This window comes from Taudactylus pleione, unplaced genomic scaffold (genome assembly GCF_031769625.1).
Source record: "Taudactylus pleione unplaced genomic scaffold, aTauple2 ptg000092l, whole genome shotgun sequence".
NCBI lineage: Eukaryota > Metazoa > Chordata > Amphibia > Anura > Myobatrachidae > Taudactylus > Taudactylus pleione.
In genome coordinates, this window is record NW_028284494.1 from 5511855 (window position 1) to 5532492 (window position 20638).

General features: G+C 41.0%; 1 protein-coding gene across 2 annotated transcripts in view; it reads right to left on the minus strand.

The window, feature by feature from the left end:
- Positions 1–20638, minus strand: part of LOC148527001 (uncharacterized) — a 158875-nt gene that overhangs the window by 16308 nt on the left and 121929 nt on the right. The window contains exon 2 of one of the 2 annotated variants that reach the window (XM_088469464.1): positions 2061–2886. The gene's annotated coding sequence lies outside the window, so the exon portion shown is untranslated. Of the gene's footprint in view, positions 1–2028; positions 2887–20638 lie in introns of those variants that run through there. The other variant, XM_088469463.1, reaches the window with a different exon arrangement.

Sequence of the window (20638 nt, forward strand, 5' to 3'; positions counted from 1 at the left end):
GTGATTTGGTCACCAGACCAAAACCTTGTCAAACATCTATCAGTCCTCAAGGCTTCGACTTGGTCACCAGAGCACAACCTTACAAAGTAACATCAGTCCTCAAGACTGTGACTTGGTCACCAGACCACAACCTTGCCAAACATCAATCAGCCCTCAAGGCTGCAACTGGGCTAACAACCTCACTCCTGACAAGGACTATATTCTCCATTGTCCCCATCACTTTTTATAATCCTCAGCACTATTGCTTCAACGTTGGGTTACCCATTCTCACTTCTGATAAGGACTTTCTTTCAGTTGTTCCTATCACTTCATATAATCCTCAGCACTATTGTCTTAAGTCAAAGGTGAATATTCTACTACATTCATAACATTATCACCGTCCATAAAAAGAAATATAAATTCCACTATTGTGTTTGAGGATCCTTGGACCATATCATGGAGTCCACTCAAAATTTGGCCCAAGTCCTTGCTGCACAGGTTCAGGCTCTCACCCAAAAAGTCCAGGAACTTTCTCTCCGGGTCGAGGATTCACGAGCTATGTCCGCTCAGGCTGCTATTTGTGAAACCAAGTTGAATTTGCCTCATCGTTTTTCTGGTAAATGCAAAGACTTTCTGAACTTTAAGGAGAGCTGTAAGCTATATGTCAGGCTGCAACCAAGATCTTCCAGTTCTGAAGCCCAAGAAGTGGGTATTGTTATATCTCTGCTTCAGTGAGATCCTCAAACCTGGGCTTTTGGACTTCCCTCCACTCATGTAGCGCTTCAATCGCTAGATTCTTTCTTCTCTGCACTTGAACTTCTTTATGACGATCCTGACAAGGCAGCTATGGCTGAAGCTAGCCTTCGATCTGTAAAACAGAGCAGCCTGTGGCTCACCATTTTGCACAGGCAGGTCATAGCCTCACCATACTTAGATACATGATCATAGATCATATACTGAAATCTATTAGGGGAGGATATAGATCAAGTAAAACTTTTGCAGTGTGAGTCCTGTTGGATCCATATATTGGGGACTCTTGTGCCCAAGGGGCTCAATGATGGGTTGGGTTTACACTGTTTTTTGTGACCAAAAATCGGGGTCACATGACTACGCAACTTTACCTTGGATAGGCACGTTGGTATGGCAATTACTGACTGCATGAATCTCTGATATCAATGACCTGAGAATGGTCAGATTTATACATTGGTTTATTGTAATATTGTAATATGTGAGATAAGGTTATTGTGATATGGTGTCTGCTACACCTTTGATATGGTAGTGCTATCCAATTTACTTTGTATATATTACCCTAGGACCAGTGTTTAACTAGATCTGCTTTAGATGTTCTACTTTAGATGTCTGTCTTTGTACATTTTCTCTGAAGTTTTTAAATGTATCATTGTGCTGCTAGTATAACAAAAAAATATTGCTAGGGGGATTGTGTATGTCTTCTTTATAGTAACAAATATTTGTATTAAGTGATTGGTGTGAAGTATCATGGTCCCAGTAATACACAGCATTATCTGTCATGTTTTTAGTTTACATTGGGTTGCCGTGGTAACCGACGCAGGGTGCTGATACCATCTATGGGCACTGCACGCCGGACACCGGAAGCCGCTGACTCACAAGGGGATGGTGAAGATATAAGGTATGCGTGTTTTCTTATTGTCTGTATATGCCCTGATGACGATGCAATAAATCCAGCATCAAAACGTTGTGATAAACCTGTCAGACACAGAATAGGGCTTCTGACAGTGACTAGCATCCAGAAGGAGTCTTGAGAAAGTCCAGACAGGAAACAGGGACGAAACGCGTTGACCTTTGACTTTAGCCTCCAGTCGGGATTGAACCCAGATAGTATAAGTGGTAATGTTATATAATTGGCGCTCCTTGCCAATATTAAAATGTATGCTTTACAATAAAATCATATACACTTAGTACTGAAATTATTACCTAATAAATAGGGCTAAAAATGTATTCAGAACAATACAAGTGACAAAAAAAGAAATTTAAAACATAAAACATATAAACAGCAATAAAATACATCACTGGTGGGGTACAGTCTCAAATCAGCCTCTCACCATGGAATGGTGCTGCGGGCTGCGGTGGGCTAGTGCTTATGGTAGAATATGATCCCGGGATCAGCAGCTCGGCACCACCGCAGAGAGCGTATAAGTCCAGAGGTGCTGTTAATGGATGTCTCCTTTGGTTTCACATGCAGTCCATTGCAAAGCGTTTCAGATCAAATGATCCTTCTTCAGGCAAAGAAAGCAGTGTGAGAGGAAAAGCGCAGCTTAAATACCTGTCCAGAAGTTCCTATTGGTGTGTCTAATCCTGCTCAAATCATTCTGGCAATGCGTTTTTGCGGCTTCCGGAAAAAACGGAAGTCATGTGCGTTCCAATAACCTTAACCGGAAGTCTCATGCAGTCCAAATGCATGAACCAGAAGTCTATGCGTGTCATCCTGCAGCCATCTTTGAGTGGTACATTCCGAGCATTAAAGGTGCGTGGATAGCATTATACACCCGTCTCTCGGTAAACCTTTTTAATGATAGTGGTCATATTCCCCGATTCGGCGGACATTTTCTAACAGTCCTAAAAAACTTTGAGTAGACTTCCTGAACGGTTAGTAATAGCAGCCATATTCCTCGATTCGGCAGCCATTTTTTAGAAGTCTTGACAAGCTTTAAATAGCCATCCTGAATGGTTCTCCACATTAGATATGTATACCCCGCTAAGATTATCTCATCGCCAGTCTTCAAAAGAATGTATATTATTTAGATGATATTTTGTATTCCTATGTTGATCACATCCAATATTTGCAGGGTTAATTTCTGGTATTTTGGTGATAATCTTTCCCACCGAATGTAATCTATATCGTACTGTGTATTCCGATAAAGTTCATCCCTATGACCGGTGGGAAGTACACCATACCAGTTTGACATGTAGAAAAAGAGAAATAAAATAATGTTAATAAATGACATAGATAAAATGCTATAATCCACATATACAAGATATTAATAGAAAAAGAGAATAAAAACTAATCTAAAAACCACTTCAATTCACAGAATATATTGTATAAGGAGAGATCAAACATGTGAGAGAGAAACTGGAGAAGTTGCCCATAGCAACCAATCAGCTTCTAAAGCTGGGAACACACAAAGATTTTCTGTCCAACCATCCAACTAGTTGATTGGTTAGAATAAAAATCTGGTAACGTATGGGAGTAACTGATGATCAGCAATTTGCTCCTAAATGCCAGAAAACAGATGAAAATGGTCGTCAGACAAGTTCGTTAAATGTTTGATCGAAACAATTTGTTCAAACAACAATTTTTGTCCATTTTCCAGCATTTGGGAGCAAATTGCTGATTCTGATTTGCTTTCATACCATACCAGTTTTTCATTCCAACCAATCAACTAGTTGGATGGTTGGACAGAAAATCTTTATGTGTGTATGCAGCTTTACTGTCATATATCTCTCTGAAAGATTTATTACATCTCCCCCTGAATGAGAGTAGAACAATATTACACATACTATACTTTCCTGTTCCCAGCATGAACAATTATGTGAAAAAAGAGACTATTCAGGGCAAATAACCATAACTCCAGATTAGTTAAATGATTTATTCACTTTTGTGAAACATCGCGTGCACCATTGACCCTTGCACCAGTCTATGCTCTTGCTGCAGTGCTTCCTTCTGAAATTCATCTGACCATGGGCTCTGTGTCTGAGAACGCAGCCGCTTCCAATGACACGTCTGTGACACTCCTATAATACGCCCATGAGACAGACTTTTTTCGTGCATTCACTTCAGGTCACCACCCAGACACTGCCCAAGAGGCCAATGGTTTTGCCTCGTCATTTCTAATGCCTGCGCCTCCGTACACAACAGCGGATTTCTGTGTACACTCAGGGGGACACATGCGCCATAGGAGTTTCCAGGACTTTTCGGGTATGTGCAGTAGCAAGTAATCGCTCAACTGCGCAAATATCAGCATTGTCACAATCTAATGGTAAAAACACTAATTGACTCCACATGATTTGATACCAGGTCCTGTGGATTTGGGAGCAGTGATTCTACCAAGTGAGCCATGGCAGCTGCTAGTTGTATGGAATACTATTCAGAAATAATTAACCATCATTTATTTGCCCCATGTCTGTCCACGTCCTGTCTACAACCAATCTGCTGCCTCCTGGGTGTATATAAGGTTGTAAAACAGTAGCATCAGTGCCTGCTTATTCCTTGCACTGTAGCCTAGCTGATCATGGTTAACTGCCTTTGCTGTTAGACTTTCTGGACTTTGACCCTTGGCTTTGTCTGACTCCCACTCTGATATCCCTGTCTTAGTTCCTGACCTTATCCCTGGATCATTCTTTGGCTACCAGCAACAGATTCCTGACTACCTATCTGTGTATTGAATTTATGGCTTTACTTCTCTGACTCTGCACCCATTGGGCATCAGCAATTGCATCACAGACCACCTCTGAGCCTTGGACCGGCTCATCTGCCCCCGGCGCATGTGATCATGTGATGTCATGATGTCACACATCAAGCATTGGAGAAGCACTGGGATTAAAATGATGGCTGCTGGGCACATGCTTAGGACACACCCTATGGCTTTCCATGCAACAGGGTGCACCCTGCAAGGTTGCATAGAGTAGAGGGGTGCTTCTCGTTATGTCACTGGTGACCTGGAACTGGGGTCCAACACTGAATATACACAGCTGTGTTGTACTATCTGTAACACACACTCACCATGGTGAACATCTATACTGTATCCCAGCTTTGAAAATTGTCACCCTTCTGTAGGATTGCTTGATCTGCTGCAAAAGTGTATAGTGCAAAGAGAGCAAATGTTATTTCAAAGCCCTGATTACTATCACTTTAGCTCCACCCCATTAATTGAATGAAACTGAGGCAACCATTGTGTGTGATGAATCTATATTCATTAGACTAAAGACTGCAACTTCACTAGGAACCTGTGACATCTGCCACTTTGTGGCCTGGTTATGAGACATAAAATAATATTTGCCTAATATTTGCAATCAGTATTCTTATATATAAATTCAGCAAAGGTAGCAAAAACAACATGAGAAAATGTTTACCAACTTTTCACATTATGTAAGTATAGTATAGGCTATAATCAACTTGAAGCCAATTAGTGCAACAGCATATACAGGGTTAGGCAAACACACAGTCAGTCAGAACATTAGAGTGTTCTTAAGGCTTATCAACTCTATAGCAAATCAGAATATCAGAATGTACACATGGCTAAACAAGGCTTTAGCCAAACAAAACTTTAAAATGTTCATTGGGCTAAACACATGTAGCAACTCAGAACATTAGAATGTACATGGGGCTCAACAAATATGTTGCCAAACAAAATATTAGAATGTTTATAGGGCTAAGAAATAAGTACTCAAAGTATTAGAATGTTCTTTGGACTCGACAAACCTTTAGTGAATCAAAACATTGGAATATTCATAGGGTTAAGCAAATCTGCAGCCAATCAGATCATTAAAATGTTCACAGGACTAAACAACTCTTTGACCATCAGAACATTGGAATTTCCATAGGGCTAAACAATTATCTAGCGATTCTAGCCAATCAGAACATTAGAATGTTTATAGAGCTAAACAAATATATAGTCAATTAGAACATTAGAATGTTCATTTGTATAAACATATCTAGACAATCTGAGCATTAGAATGTTCATACTGATAAATAAATCTGCAGCCAAATAGAACATTAGAATATTTATAGGGTTAAACAAATCTGCAGCCAATCACAACATTAAAACATGCATAGGGCTAAACAAGTCTGTAGCAATTCAATCTGATGTTCATCGGCTAAAAAAAAAAAACAATCTGCAGCTAAATAGAACATTATAATGTGCTTTGGCTAAATAAGTATGTCATCGATAAAAAAAATTACAATATTCATAGGGTTAAAAAAAAAACTGTAGTCAATTAGAAGTTTAGTAATTGCATATCTAAGGGCACTCAACCCACCAGCTATGCCTTACCCAAAGGTAGCAGTGGGCTTACCGTAAGTAATAATTAAACACTAGAATGTTCATAGAGCTAAACACTATAGCCAATCAAAACAGTAGAATGTCCTTAGGACTATATAAATCAGAACATTCAATCGTAGAGCTTCAGAGGAGTCCTCACCCACCTAAACTAACTACACCATTCGGCGCATGTTGCCGTGTGCGAGTGAGCCGCCAGGTCCTGTGGGTCTCTGCTTGCGCCAGGGGGTGCCTAACCCTAAGACTCCAGTGGAGTGGTGCCTAGCCCTAACCCCCCCCCCGTGGTGCCTAACGCTAACCCCCCCTCCACACACCCTACTCCTAACCCTCCCACGGGGGTGCCTAGCCCTAACCTTCCCCCTTGTGGTGCCTGACCCTAACCCCTAACCCCCCATTCCCCTAGCCTAACCCTAACCCGCCCGGGGGGGGCACCTAACCCCTAACCCCCCATTCCCCTTGCCTAAACCTAACCCTCCCCCTCACCCCCTTGGCTAACAGCTCTCGACGCCCATCTTACCTACGTTCGGTATTCTGGGTGTCAGGATTTCGGCTTGGGGCTAATAATAGACGTTGGTATTTAGACGCCTATCTTTAGTCCCATGCCGGGCTGTCGGGGTTCTGACGGTCGGCATTCTGGCTCCGGCATCCTGACTACATCTCCACCAGGAAACTGCGCATTATTAATTTGATATGTGATACTTGTATATCTGTGTGCGAAGCACAGCAGAACTTGGCGTGGAGAAAAGTCGCGGCCGCTGTATCGTAGCACTTCATATACAGATTCAGACTCAGTTGCACACACATATATGTGGTACATGCCAAAATAATCACTGCAGTCTCCTGGTGCGTCTTAGTTACATCTCTGCGACTATGACGTATTTTCTGGTGGAAAAGACGCAAAACAGATGCTCCCATAAGCAGAGTCACCTGGGACGGAAGGGCCGTTTGGTGTACACATCTGTAGAAGAACGTGTCTATAAGCATCATCTCTGCTCCAGTTTTTCTGAATACCCTTTGAGTTACTATAGATGGCTGATGACTGCCCGATGGTCATGATGGTAATCCAATCCTGTATCTTCAGACTCATCTGCGGATCGCAGACGATGCCTCCTCTGGATTTAGCATATTTTCGAACAACCGCTGCGTACAATGACGCAGAGGAGGTGCCAGTATCGTCCATCTCTGAATCAGTCCCCAAATGTGCATTGATAATGATATGGTTCATCAAACCATGCATAGGCACGGTCCAGAGATGCCTACAACTCTCCTTACAGGTGACCTTACACATATATTTCAGTGCACGCAATCTGGGAGCTATTACTGTGACGTGCGTGAAAATCTACATTACTCTCATAGACACTCTGCTGCAGGGAGATTTTGATAACCCCCTTTGAGCTCTCTGTTAAAAACAAAAATGATATTGTTTGTCTATGCATTTAACAGGCGCTATTTTTCAACACATACAGTACGTGTATGAACCCCTATGCAGGACATGCAGAGAAGCTTTTCAGTATACTGTTCCCTATTCATACTTTGTAACACTCGCAGGGAGTGGAAGTAGTTCGGTATCTAGTATCAAACTTGGCAAGCTATTCAAACATAACCTGCCAAACCTGTACAGCTTCAAGGGCCTGGATAAAAATTGTTTATCAAGCTACTTCCCAGCTCATTAATGGTATTAACTTTCCTACTAACACATGCATTAATTTTACTATACCAAGTAAGCTATGGGAAAATCCCAATCTTCCCGAAGGACTTCAGAAGCACTTTTCATCTGGTATTATCACAGTGTGACATATAATCTCTCCCAATGCAATACCAGCCTGTCTATGAAGAGTTCAGTATGCCTAATAAAAGAAGAATTTAAAAGAGCACAGTAGGTCTTCTTAACAAAAAAAGTAGCAAAAAAGAAGCACAGTAAGTTTAATAAAAATAAATAAATAAATAAAAGAGAGTTAAACAAAATGGAAAATGATTGAAAAGTTTGTTTAGCCCTCTATAGTAATTTTGGTAGGGCAACTGGGACAAAGTGGCCCTGGAAAATATGCGAAAAAAATTAATCTTATAGCTTGCCGGTTCCCTCCCGAATGGCCAACCAATAATTAGTTGGACATGTGTGTACAGCATGTGGACAGCGGCACTCGATATGAAAGAAAATACAGACAGCACCATCTAAAGTCAAATAAGATAAAACAGCGGAATGTGCAAACAACCAGACTCTGCACTGCATGTTAAAAAAATTATGAAATAATGAAAATAAAAAATAATGATCTGCTGTGACCTACGTGACGCCATGCCGTTTGATGATGTCATCACGTTTGTCGTGGACGCGCCGGCGGCCCACCGCCCCGGATAGTCCAGGAGGGAGTCTATATGGGTAAGTGTTGTATTTTTGTTTTATATGCACCCTGACGAAAATGCTACTGGCATTGAAATGTTGGTTCTATCTAAACCTTGCTGCAAGCGTCTTTCATACTGAGTGCCGCCGTCCGCATGCTGTACACACATGTCCAACTAATTATTGGTTGGCCACCGGCAAGCTATAAGTCAATTATACTTAGTGAGGAGTGCTACCTGCTATCGGACTATTTGCATGTATCCAGCAAGCAATTGCTGGCTTTAGGAGAGCACCCCCTGGCCTTGCACGTGTTACACTGTTTTTCTTTAGGTTTTTCTTCTTGGCATTGTGAACTCACAAATTATTCACTATACTTTATTTCCTATACTACCAATGCTGGATTTATACAGATTGTGGCAATTTTTGTTTGCATGATATGAAGATTGAATTTAAACATTATGACGACTACCGCTACTGAGGACGTGGAAGGATTATCCACTAGAATTGAGCTCACCCATGGTGAAACTTTCAGCTTTTCTGACACAGATGCTGAACAGATTTTGTTTAGCGAAAACTTAATAGCCACAAGCAAAAACCCGGAGAATGGGGAATTGTACAGAGACTGGCTTCAATTGAAATGCAAGGAGACCGATTTCTGTTATCATGGGGTAACATTATCCAATTACTTCAAAGATAAAAAAATCCCCCTGTGGTTTCCGTATACGTAATGTACACATGATCGGTCGGTTCAATGTGCCCTTCTGCAAGAAGTGGGTCTCTATATTAAATAAATTTTCCCATGATTTGATATTACTCGTAACTGAGAAGGTTAAACGCGATTTGGCACTCATTAAGGAGAAGTTAGATACCTTTGAAAACAAACATAAATTGACTTTAGAAACAGATCCTAACAACAAATGGGTTGACAAGTTGGGCCAACAAGTTGACAAATACCGTAAGGACCTCATTCTGTATAAGAAAAAGAAACTTGAGAAGGTCAACAATGACTATGAACATCACCTTGTATATCCGTGGTTAACTGGAACACCTCAACATTTCAGGGGAGATAAAATAAGTCCATTTAACAGATTAAATAGATACGTCCCTGATACTGAAAACTCCTCCGCCAGTGATATCGATGTCCGTGGTCGCAGCCCTTTAGGAGTACGCACCCGGGCTCAAAAACCCGACCTTGCAGAAGGTGTAACCGACATGGGGTTCAGAACAAAAGGACGCACAACCAAAAAGCCACCGCTACCCAGGCGGAAATTATATTTAATTTATCATCTAGATCACTTTCCGACCTTGAGATACAAGTCCTATGCAAAGGTCTTAACTTTGTCCCTACAAACTCCTTTGATTCATTTCAATGCAAAGTGGAACAATACAAATTAGACCGGCAGCTTCAGTTAAAATAATTTTTTAACAACAAGAGCCAGAACCTGACCAGTGATAAAACCACGGCAGATAAGAAACGGTCGAAATTCGACCCTATTTCCACTAACCCTTCCATTAAGACTTATCTACGTATGATCGATCAGGATGTTTCACAAGTGGAAAAACACTCAACACACAAACAAGGTAATCTTTCAAGATCAGAATGGCAAGAACTGCGATCTTTAGGCAACGATTCATCCATTCCTATTAGACCAGCGGACAAGGGAGGCGCAATTGTCATCCAAAACACCAGGGATTACATCTCTGAGATCAGTAACCAACTATCGGATACCACTGTTTACACCAAATTGATAGGTGATCCCACTACTGAAAATAAATCTGAATTGGACATCATTTTGAAGAAAGCTGTTGAGGACCAACTTAGTACCAAGGCCCAACAAGAAAGTTTGAGCATGGAATATCCCATCATTCCCGTGCTCTATACGCTATCCAAGCTTCATAAAAACAGCCAATGTCCACCTGGGAGACCGATTATCTCGACCAGGGGGTCTCTTTATCAAGCAGTTTCCATCTTTTTGTACCAACTTTTACAACCTTGTGTCCAGGCCAGTACCAGCTATCTTAAGGACACCAATGATCTGTTAATCAAGTTGCAACTGTTGCCAGAAATTCCATCTAACTGTATAATGTGTACCATCAATGTTAAAAGCTTGTACTCGTTCATACCCCACAATTTGGGGATAGAAGCAGTGAAGAAGCTTATTACTAATAACCAGTTGTTCCATGGATGCAACATTGACCTTTTTTTGAAGTTGTTACAATTGACACTCCAGAGGAACTACTTCTTGTTTAATGATGAGTTCTTCCTACAGCTATCTGGATGTGCTATGGGCTCTAGTTTAGCCCCATCCTTTGCCAATAGCTACATGATCGACATCGAGACTTCCCTGTTCTATCAGAATAAGACAGTTATGTATAAGGTGATCCTTTATACATGTTATATCGATGACCTGCTTCTGTTTTGGGGTGGTGATCGCTATGCGTTAGAACAACTGTTGGACTCATACAATACTTCACTAACTCCTGTACAACTTACTTACAATTTGGAGAATGAATCCATCAACTTTCTCGATGTCAATATTTCTATTAACGATGGCAAGGTGTCCACTTCTATCCACCAGAAAACAAATGATCGTAATAACCTACTACTGTTTTCCAGCCACCACCTGATGGCGCTCAAACAAGGGCTCCCATATTCACAGATACTTCGGGTGAGATGTATTACAAGCGATCAGGAACATGTTAAAACTGATCTGTTGGAGATGGTGATACATTTTGAAGCTCGTGGTTACGATCGATCCATGCTGATGAAAACTATGACCAAGGTCATGAAATTATTGAGAGAGCAATTATTGAAGGGTCTGAGCTGCAAACCTACGGAGGACCAGAGATTTGTATGGGTCAACAAATGTAATACCTTAAGTTCCAAAATGGTTAGCAGCTCTAAGAACCATTGGCCCACTATACAAACTGAACCTGCATTATCTTCCATCAAACAGAATTGAGTTATTATGGCACACCAACATTTGGCTGCACACCGTTCAGCCATCAGACAAGCCATAACATCAAGTGACAGTGAACATCCAGTGGCAAAACACTTTGCTGAGGCCCGACACAATCTGGCAACTTTGCGGTATCGGATTATAGATCATGTGCCAAAACCTAAATGTGGCTGTAATCGGTCCCAAATGCTTCTCCAAGCGGAATGTCGGTGGATCCATCAATTGGATACATTGTCCCCCTGAGGACTTAAAGAGAACCTTGGCCTTACATGCTTCTTATAACCTTTATTTCTATACTATGCTTACCAGTTTATTGGTTTGAAGATTTTTCTTTGTCTCATGGACTCATTCATTGTCCTATTTATATATGCTTATGTTCATTCTGTTGTCTTTCATCCCTTACCCTCCATTTTTTATTTTCATTATTTTTTTATTTTCATTATATCAATATTTTTTTTAAATGCAGTACAGAGTCTGGTTGTTTGCACATTCCACTGTTTTATCTTATTTCACTTTAGATGGTGCTGTCCCGTTAGGGGACAAACATTGTGGTAATACTGCATAATGTTTCAGTGCTCTAGGCTTGACATTTTTATGTCACATCCGGTGTATTTGTTTAATTTACTTTGTTGTCTAGTTACATCTGTATTTTGTATCCTTTCAGTCATTGGTGCAGTTGATCACATGCTGTGACTTCCGTGACGCCGCACCATTTAATGACATCATCACATTTTACGTGGATGCGTCGGTGGCCCACCGCCACGGACAGTCCAGGAGGGGAGTCTATATGGGTAAGCGTTGTATTATTATTTTGTATGCACCCTGACGAAAAGGCCACTGGCATTGAAATGTTGGTCTATCTAAACCTTGCTGCAAGTGTCTTTCTTTCATAACGAGTGCCGCCGTCCACATGCTATCAATTCATGAACCAATTCATGATCAATTCATGAACCAAAACCCCACTGTTTATTGTTTATTATTATTATTGTTAGTTATTATGGTGAGTGCAGAGCCCCTGTGATTTCTATTTAAACAATGTGGTCACATACCATGTTGCACCCCAAATCTAGGAATGGTGAGTGCCGTGGATTAGTGCTTTTTGTTTATTATGATTAATTTTTATAATTGATCATTTTTGTGATCACATTTTCTCATGCACCCCTTTTAACTAGTTATCTAACTTGTGTCAGCTGTTTTCCTAGGTGCTTTGCAACAGGTGTGCTTGGTAACTGTCTCACATTTAAAAGCAAAGTTGCTGTGAGCTTTAAACCTTGATAGCATACCCTGTGTTTAACACTAATTTGATGGCTGTGTCCATATTATAATTCTGAGCAATAGAGTAGGGACTTGCAGTAAAGTAGGGTCCCGTGACGGGGGCTGCAAGCTTAAATGCATTGATCATGAATAAAAAAGTATGTTGTAGCGCTCAACCTTCTCGTTCCGTCCAATAATATATGAATGCTAATTGTCAAATGAATGACTAATTATCATTAAATTGAAACAAATAGATTCTGATGGTGTAAATTGAGTACCATGTACCAAGTTAAAGTCAATGAAAAAGATAAGATAATGATATCTCATTAGTATGAAAATCCCATTAGGTAGGAATGTACAATGTAACAAAATGGTAACCAGTACGCGTATGTATCAAAGTATCACAAAAATATTTATTCACTAAACCAAGGATAGTTAAAACTGGTTGAGTGCTACAACATACTTTTTTATTCATGTTTAATATATATAGGTGGGGATACCTATAAGTTGTTAGCAGCTTACCACCTTTAAAGAGCTCAGTGCGCAGGATCATTTTGTTTCTCTAATTAAATGCATTGATCAATTCATGAACCAAAACCCCACTGTTTATTATGTTTATTATTATTATTATTGTTAGTTATTATGGTGAGTGCAGAGCCCCTGTGATTTCTATATACATATATATATATATATATATATATATATATATATACTGAATATATATATATATTTCTCGGAAAGAAGTATAGGAGCACACAATGTAGTAAAATGTAAAATTTTTATGTAATAAATAATCGTAAAAAAATTTACATTAAGGTATACAATAACTCACGACGATCAGGTGACCAAGCCGTCAGAGGCGAAACGCGCGTCCACCCGATGGGCTATCTGTGCTGCACAGCTCAGCTGATCCACAGGCAGCCGCATTTCCTGTCTAGATTACACTGCGAGCTGTTTGCACTCCACAGCCCAGCTAATACACCACCGGCAGCCGCATCTCCAGCCTACAATATTCTTTCGCAAGGTATCTCTTTATTCTTCTCTATCCCTATAGCGCTCTCTCATTCAAGCCGGATTGAAACTCCTCCTCTGCATTTATAGTAACAGAGGGGAGATACTGTCAGGAGTGGGGACAGCAGAAGCGCTCTTAAACTGTTGTTTCCCTGGGGACAATGTGTACTTCTCTCTCATCCCTTGTTTGAAATTTATTTGACAAGGGACAGCATAAGTGGTATTACATATCTTCTCCCCAGGCTTTTCTTTAAACTTTATGATTTGGTGAGTCTTATTTGATCTATACACTCAGATATCAGATGGTTATCATTTATCATCAGCTATTATCATGACATTTATGTCTATAAATATTTGAATTTATGTGATTTAATCCATTATTGTCTGTGGCTCATATGTACCAATTACTTAATATTGACCATTGCAAGCACTTTGCACTTTAATTAGAGATATGTTCATAAATGAATTCTTGTGAATCAATCTATTATTTGTGGTTTATACGCACTAACTACGTAATACTGGTTATTACAAGCACCTTGCACTTTAATTACAGATGTGTTCATAAATGAATTCTCACATGGAATTGGGTATCAATATTTTCGCCAAGACTGTTCCCATGTGTATAATTCATTGATGTACTATGTTATTAAATATGTTTATTTTTTGAGATCTCAGGCACTTAGATATGTATCTATCAATACACTCTCTGTTTTCTCTTTTTAAAATTGATTAAGTAAAGGTTAAGCAGTGGCGGGTTGGGCCGGGGGGCAGGGTGGCATGTGCTCCCCGGGCCGCAGTGTCATGCGGGCCGCGGGCAGTCTGTGTCACTGTGACACAGACTGCACCGCGTGTGTAGCGCTGACCGGACAGAGTTCGGTCAGCGCTACATAAGTGACAAACACACAGCCGCCGGCTCCGGCAGCTGTTTGTTGTAAGCAGCAGCCAATGAGAGTCTGTCAGACTCTCATTAGCTGCTGCTGCGCCCACTGCAGGAGCCGCTCCATCTTCCGGCTCCCGCAGTGGGCAATGGGAGAGGTGTCATGACATCATATGACGTCTCTCCCATAATGCCCGGGAAGGACAGATGGAGGAGCAGATGGCGACAGCGGGAGCGGGGATTCAGGTAAGTGTTTTTGGTTTTTTTTACTACGTGTGTCTACTGGGGGGGAGGCTGGCACTACAAGGGGGAGACCACTACTGGGGGCACCACAAGAGGGGAACCACTACTGGAGGCACTGCAAGGGGGGGACTACTACTAATGGGGGTAATACAAGGGGGAGCTACTACTACTGGGGGCACTACAAGGGGGGGGACTACTGGTGGCACTACAAAGGGGGAACCACTACTGGACTGGGGGCACTACAAGAGGGAGGGACTGCTACTGGGGGCACTACAAGAGGGAGAGCACTACTGGGGGTACTACAAGGGGGAGATCACTACTGGGGGCACTACAAGGGGGGACCAATACTGGGGATTATAACTGGGGGCACTTCAAGGGGGGGACTACAACTGGGGGGACTACTAGGGGCACTGCATAGGGGGGAGGGGACTACTACTAGGGGCACTACATAGGGGGGAGCGGACTACCACTGGGGGCACTGCATCGAGGGATCACTGCTGGGGGCTCTATAAAATGGCAATACTGGGGGTACTGCATAGGGGGGAGACTACAACTGGGGCCACTATTTAAGGGGCACTGCATAAGGGTTACCACTATTGGGGGCACTGCATGGGGTGTGGACTGCTACTGGGGGCACTATATAAGGAGCACTGCATAGGGGGTACCACTAATGGGGGCATTATATAAGGGGCTTACTACTGGGGGCACTGTATAAGGGGCACTGCATAGGGGGATCACTACTGGGGGCACTACTGGAGGCCTGCATAAGGGGATCCTCTCCTGGGGCACAGGGGGACACTGCATATGGGCACCACGACGGGGCTGTTCCTAATCTTTATTTTTACTTTACATTAATCTCATATGGACCCACCTCCTCCCTGGAACACTTGAGGGGGGGGGGCGCCGTAGCACGCATGTTCTTCGGGCACCCTGGCTACACGCTAGCCCTCTGCCAGGGCCACCTGCATGCATTTGCCCTCCAAGCTAAAAGTTTCCAGCCAGCCCTTGAGGTTAAGTATTACATGCATTTAATTTTTTCTGTCTTCAATTAATAATTTTTTTCATTTTCCTTATCCGAACTGTCTAAGAGTGCACCAGTAAGACTTTTTTGTCCTTCTGCTTCTCCGCATAATTGTTTAATTGTGATCTTTACAAATTTATCTGGTAGCACCACCAACCATAGTATAAGTCTTACTATAATTTATTTCAGTTAAGACCTTTATGTTGGTTTCTTCTATTATTATTTTTACATTTTGAACTAATATATGATTTAACTGAGTGTCTAGTGCGGACCCCACCCAAACCCCTTTTCCCTCAACTCACGAGACAGCCTGATAGCCTGATAGCCTGTGGAATGTCCGTCACTCCAGACACTGCCGTTCACCACTTATTCCGCTATAAGCAGAGTCCCGGCTCAGAAGACTAGCGGAGTTCCTTTTCAGCAGCCGCCGTCAGCGTATTACATGTGTTGCTACGATGTTTTGCGGAGTCCTCACACACAGTGCTGTTGCACAACACTGTCCTAGGCACGCCTCTAAGGCGTTTTGTCATAGGTAAGACTTCGTCAGTGGGTGTGTCTAAGCCCCATATCCTCTGTCTATTTATCCTGTTGTCAATCATTGTTTAATTTAACAGGCTATGTTTCAATTTCAGCACTCCCAAATGCAATTATTACTGATACAAGTACATACACATTTTAAATATACTAAAAAGCAGTTAATTATACAATTAATATACAATAAATCATTTTCCTCATTCAAAGGAGCAAATCTACAATAAATAGTATACTATTATTAAAATCTAAAACTAGTTCAACTAGTTAATTAGGACCATAGATCTAATTATCATTCCCATAGTAAAACAATTATTCTCCCTTAGTTAGAGTTCAACAAAGATAATTTAAGATCCACAGGAAAACTCCTTTATAAATAAAAAATAGCATTATTCATATGTCAATTATCGTGCATTCCTCTTTAGAAAAAACAGAAGCAGGTTAAAAATTGATGAACATAAAACTCTTAATCAATTATAACCTGCTTCTGTTTTTTCTAGAGAAGAATGCACGATAATTGACATATGAATAATGCTATTTTTTATTTATAAAGGAGTTTTCCTGTGGATCTTAAATGATCTTTGTTGAACTATAATTAAGGGAGAGTAAAAAACTACCCTAAAACCTGACCAGGATCCAAGTGGACCACCTTGCGTTGATTTCATCCCAATCGGTGCTGGGGTGTCCAAATGCATAACCGGACAAACAAACAGACCAATGAATCTGCTATATAAAAATGAAAATTTGTACTTCTGTCCTTCTGTCATCCTGTCTTTCTATACAAATCCACAGTTTACAAGCCAAAATCGTGAAATTTTACATATGAGCATATTAAAACACGGCAGAGGCAACTAAAAAATTTTTGAAATCGAAATTAATTACTGTTAATTTTTAAATTCGCCCTCTACGGGTCAGGTACGGAATTAGAAAAGGATTTAGCCCACAGTTTACAAGCCAAGATCTCTCATGGTTCTACACCTAAAACACCAAAGAAGAATAAAAGCATTGTCCTGTTTGGTTTATTGTTAGATGCAGATTTGGACACCATTCTTCATGGGCCGTCTGCAAGGTCAATAATACAAATATTAAAATTTTATTTTTGTTTCATTTCATAATTTGATTTTATAACATGCATTTGCTACATACTAAGGAATTCTGTAATTTTATGCTGTAGCATATAATCTAAGTCTCATCATTTACTATGGCTCTCGCATGGAGTTTACAGTACCTTTTCAATGCTGTATGAATTTATTAGGGATGAGCGGGTTCGGTTCCCAGAGAACCAAACCCAAGCTCGGATCTCCCTGCCGGCCCCGGATCCCTCACCCGAGGCAATGCCTCGCGATGCCGCTGTCGGGTCGCCAAGGTTTTGTGTTGAGCGGCCTTAACACTGATTGGCTGAGAGAGCCGTCTGTCAGCATTAAGCCCATTTAATATGCACACAGGAAGCAAAAGAAGATGGCGCCACACTGCCGGCACTCCCACACTGAGGACACCACCAGCACCCCTGCACTGCCGACACTGTCAGCACACATGCACTGAGGACACCACTGGCACCCCCGCTCTGCCGACACCGCCGGCACCCTGCATTGAGAACACCCTTGCACTGCCAACACAGTCAGCAAACCTGCACTGAGGACACAGCTGGTACCCCCGCACTGCCGACATCGCCGGCACCCTGCATTGAGAACACCCTTGCACTTGCCGTACAGCATGTTGTTTGTTTACTGTTCTGAATATGTTTTGTTTAGTACTATTCCTACTTTGATTCATTTGTATCTTTGTACTCTGAGTAAACATATATTAGAAAATATTTTATAAAAGAAGAAAACAAAAAACTAGCCCTTTGATTGCTCATGACGGTATTACAGCCCAATGCTTAGAGCACATTTTGAGGATAAATTTAGACAACTACCCAAATTAGAAAAGGACTTTTTAACTTTTGACATATGCTATATATTTCCTACCACTCCGAATGAAAACCTTGGCAATCGATACAAAATCTATATAATTTATAAATATATAAGCATTGTACAAATACATCTGGTTTGTCTTGGTTGAGTTTTTTACATTTTATCTGGAACGCTGACTACATGTCCTTCTATGGAAGAAATACAGTAAGTTTGAGGTTTTGTCTCTGATTATCTGCTCCACTGGGATATTTGCTCTGGCTGATATACTTTAAATTTGCACATTAAACGCTTCAGTTTCCATAAAATGTTTCCATTGTTATGACTCTATTTATTTTATAAATGTTTCATTGTTCTATCACTTGAATTTGCAATAAGAAAATGTAAGAAATACAAAATGCAATTTTTTTTTTACTTGTTTTATTTTCTGTACATATACAGTACATAGCAGGAACAAATATTACCTTGTTCCTGCAACACGGCACTATCGGGTTGAATAAATAATGAGAGGTAATGCAATACAAAAACAGTTTTAAAGAACCTAAACTTAAAACATAAAGATCTGCCAAAAACATTTATGAATATCCCTTACCTTGTTTATGTTTATGGGGCTTATACCTTGTTTATGGGAATTTAGTAATATGTATCTGCATGTCCCAGAGCCGCCTCAAGCTTTTTGGAATTTGATAGTTTTTTTTTCATTAATTTTAGCAATAATTTTAGAAAAAAAATGTATACTATTTTATAAATTACAAAGATACTAGTACAATGTGGTAACATTTCATGGGCCTGATTCTGAGTTGCAAGCAATCCACACGCAATGCTGATATTCACGTAATTGAGTGATTTTTTTGCAACAGCATCTGCACAAATTTTTTAGTTCTGTTGCGATTGGGGCAGACGGTATCACAAATGTTGTTGAAAAATGATGGCCAGTCCTGCGCAGTGGTTAGAAATGAGTGCAATAATGGTCCAATCAGTGGGCATGTAATTTGAATTTCTGCGTTCACAGCCAAACAGCCACAGGCATGAGAGGCCATGGTCAGACTGAGAAACTGCACCTGCCATAGGGCTGGCGCAGGTTTCGATGGTGGCGTTTAAAGACGCACCAATTGGTTTTACACCATGTGCGAACGATAAAAGTGGGCGTCTCAGTCTTTGTACATTTGGCCGCACAGATGTACACAGGGGAGGGAGTTTGTAGTGGAATTTGCATAAAGCAGATGGGCAATCGCCGATAATTAATGCTGCATGCGCTTTTGCATGCGACTTTGATCTGAATAAGGCCCACACATGGGACCAACAGACACTAATAGCAGAGACTGAGGATAGCATCCAGTATACAGAAATCTGGCATTATCAGTACCTGCCTATTTCATATTAGCATAACTCCAGGTTTTTTAATTCCATTGAGGGGTACATAAGTTTCAGGCAGGTGCATGGCTAGAACTTTATAGAACCCATAGCAACATCCTTCTAGAGAGACACCTTTCTCTGTAGTGGTTGCTAATTTCATGCCCAATAGTAACATCCTAATTAATTTTATGGCCCATATTAGTGCTCTAAATCACAATATGTCATACAGTGCCCCCCAATTCATATTATGTCACATTGTAGTGCCCACTTGTAGTGCCTCCAGTTGACATTATGACACATAGTGCCCCCAGTTAATGTTATGCCACATTGTAGTGTTGCCAGTTGACATTATGCCACACTGTAGTGTTCCAATTCACTTATGCCATGCTGTGCCCCCAGTTTACATTATGCCTTTCTTACCCAGTTCACATTATGCTTCAGAGGGCATTATGAAAATCACACTGTGTTTCCACTTACAGTGTCACAATATTTTTTTATGAATATTACACTGAGGTTCCACTTACAGTGTCACAATTCTGTGTATGAAGATTACACTGCATTTCCACTTACAGTGTCACAATATTTGTTTTATGAATATTACACTGCGTTTCCACTTAGTGTCACAATACGTGTATAAATATTACACTGTGTTTCCACTTACAGGGTCACAATATGTGTATGAATATTACACTGCATTTCCACTTACAGTCTTACAATATTTATTTTATGAATATTACACTGTGTTTCCACTTACAGGGTCACAATATGTGTATGAATATTACACTGCATTTCCACTTACAGTGTCACAATATATTCTTTTATGAATATTACACTGCATTTCCACTTACAGTATCACAATATTATTTATGAGTATTACACTGCGGTTCCACTTACAGTGTCACAATATGTGTATGAATATTACACTGCACTACCATTTACAGTCAGGTCCTGCAACAGGGGGGGACTAAGGGGACACCCGTACCAAGCCCCGAGGTCCAGAGGGGCCCCGAGGACCGGACGGGCACTGGCAAAAAACAGGCCCGTGCACAACGGTCTTTGTTCCAGCTGGCGGGCAGTGGCGTAACTACAGCCCCCACAGACCCCGCGGTGGCTTGGGGTTGCG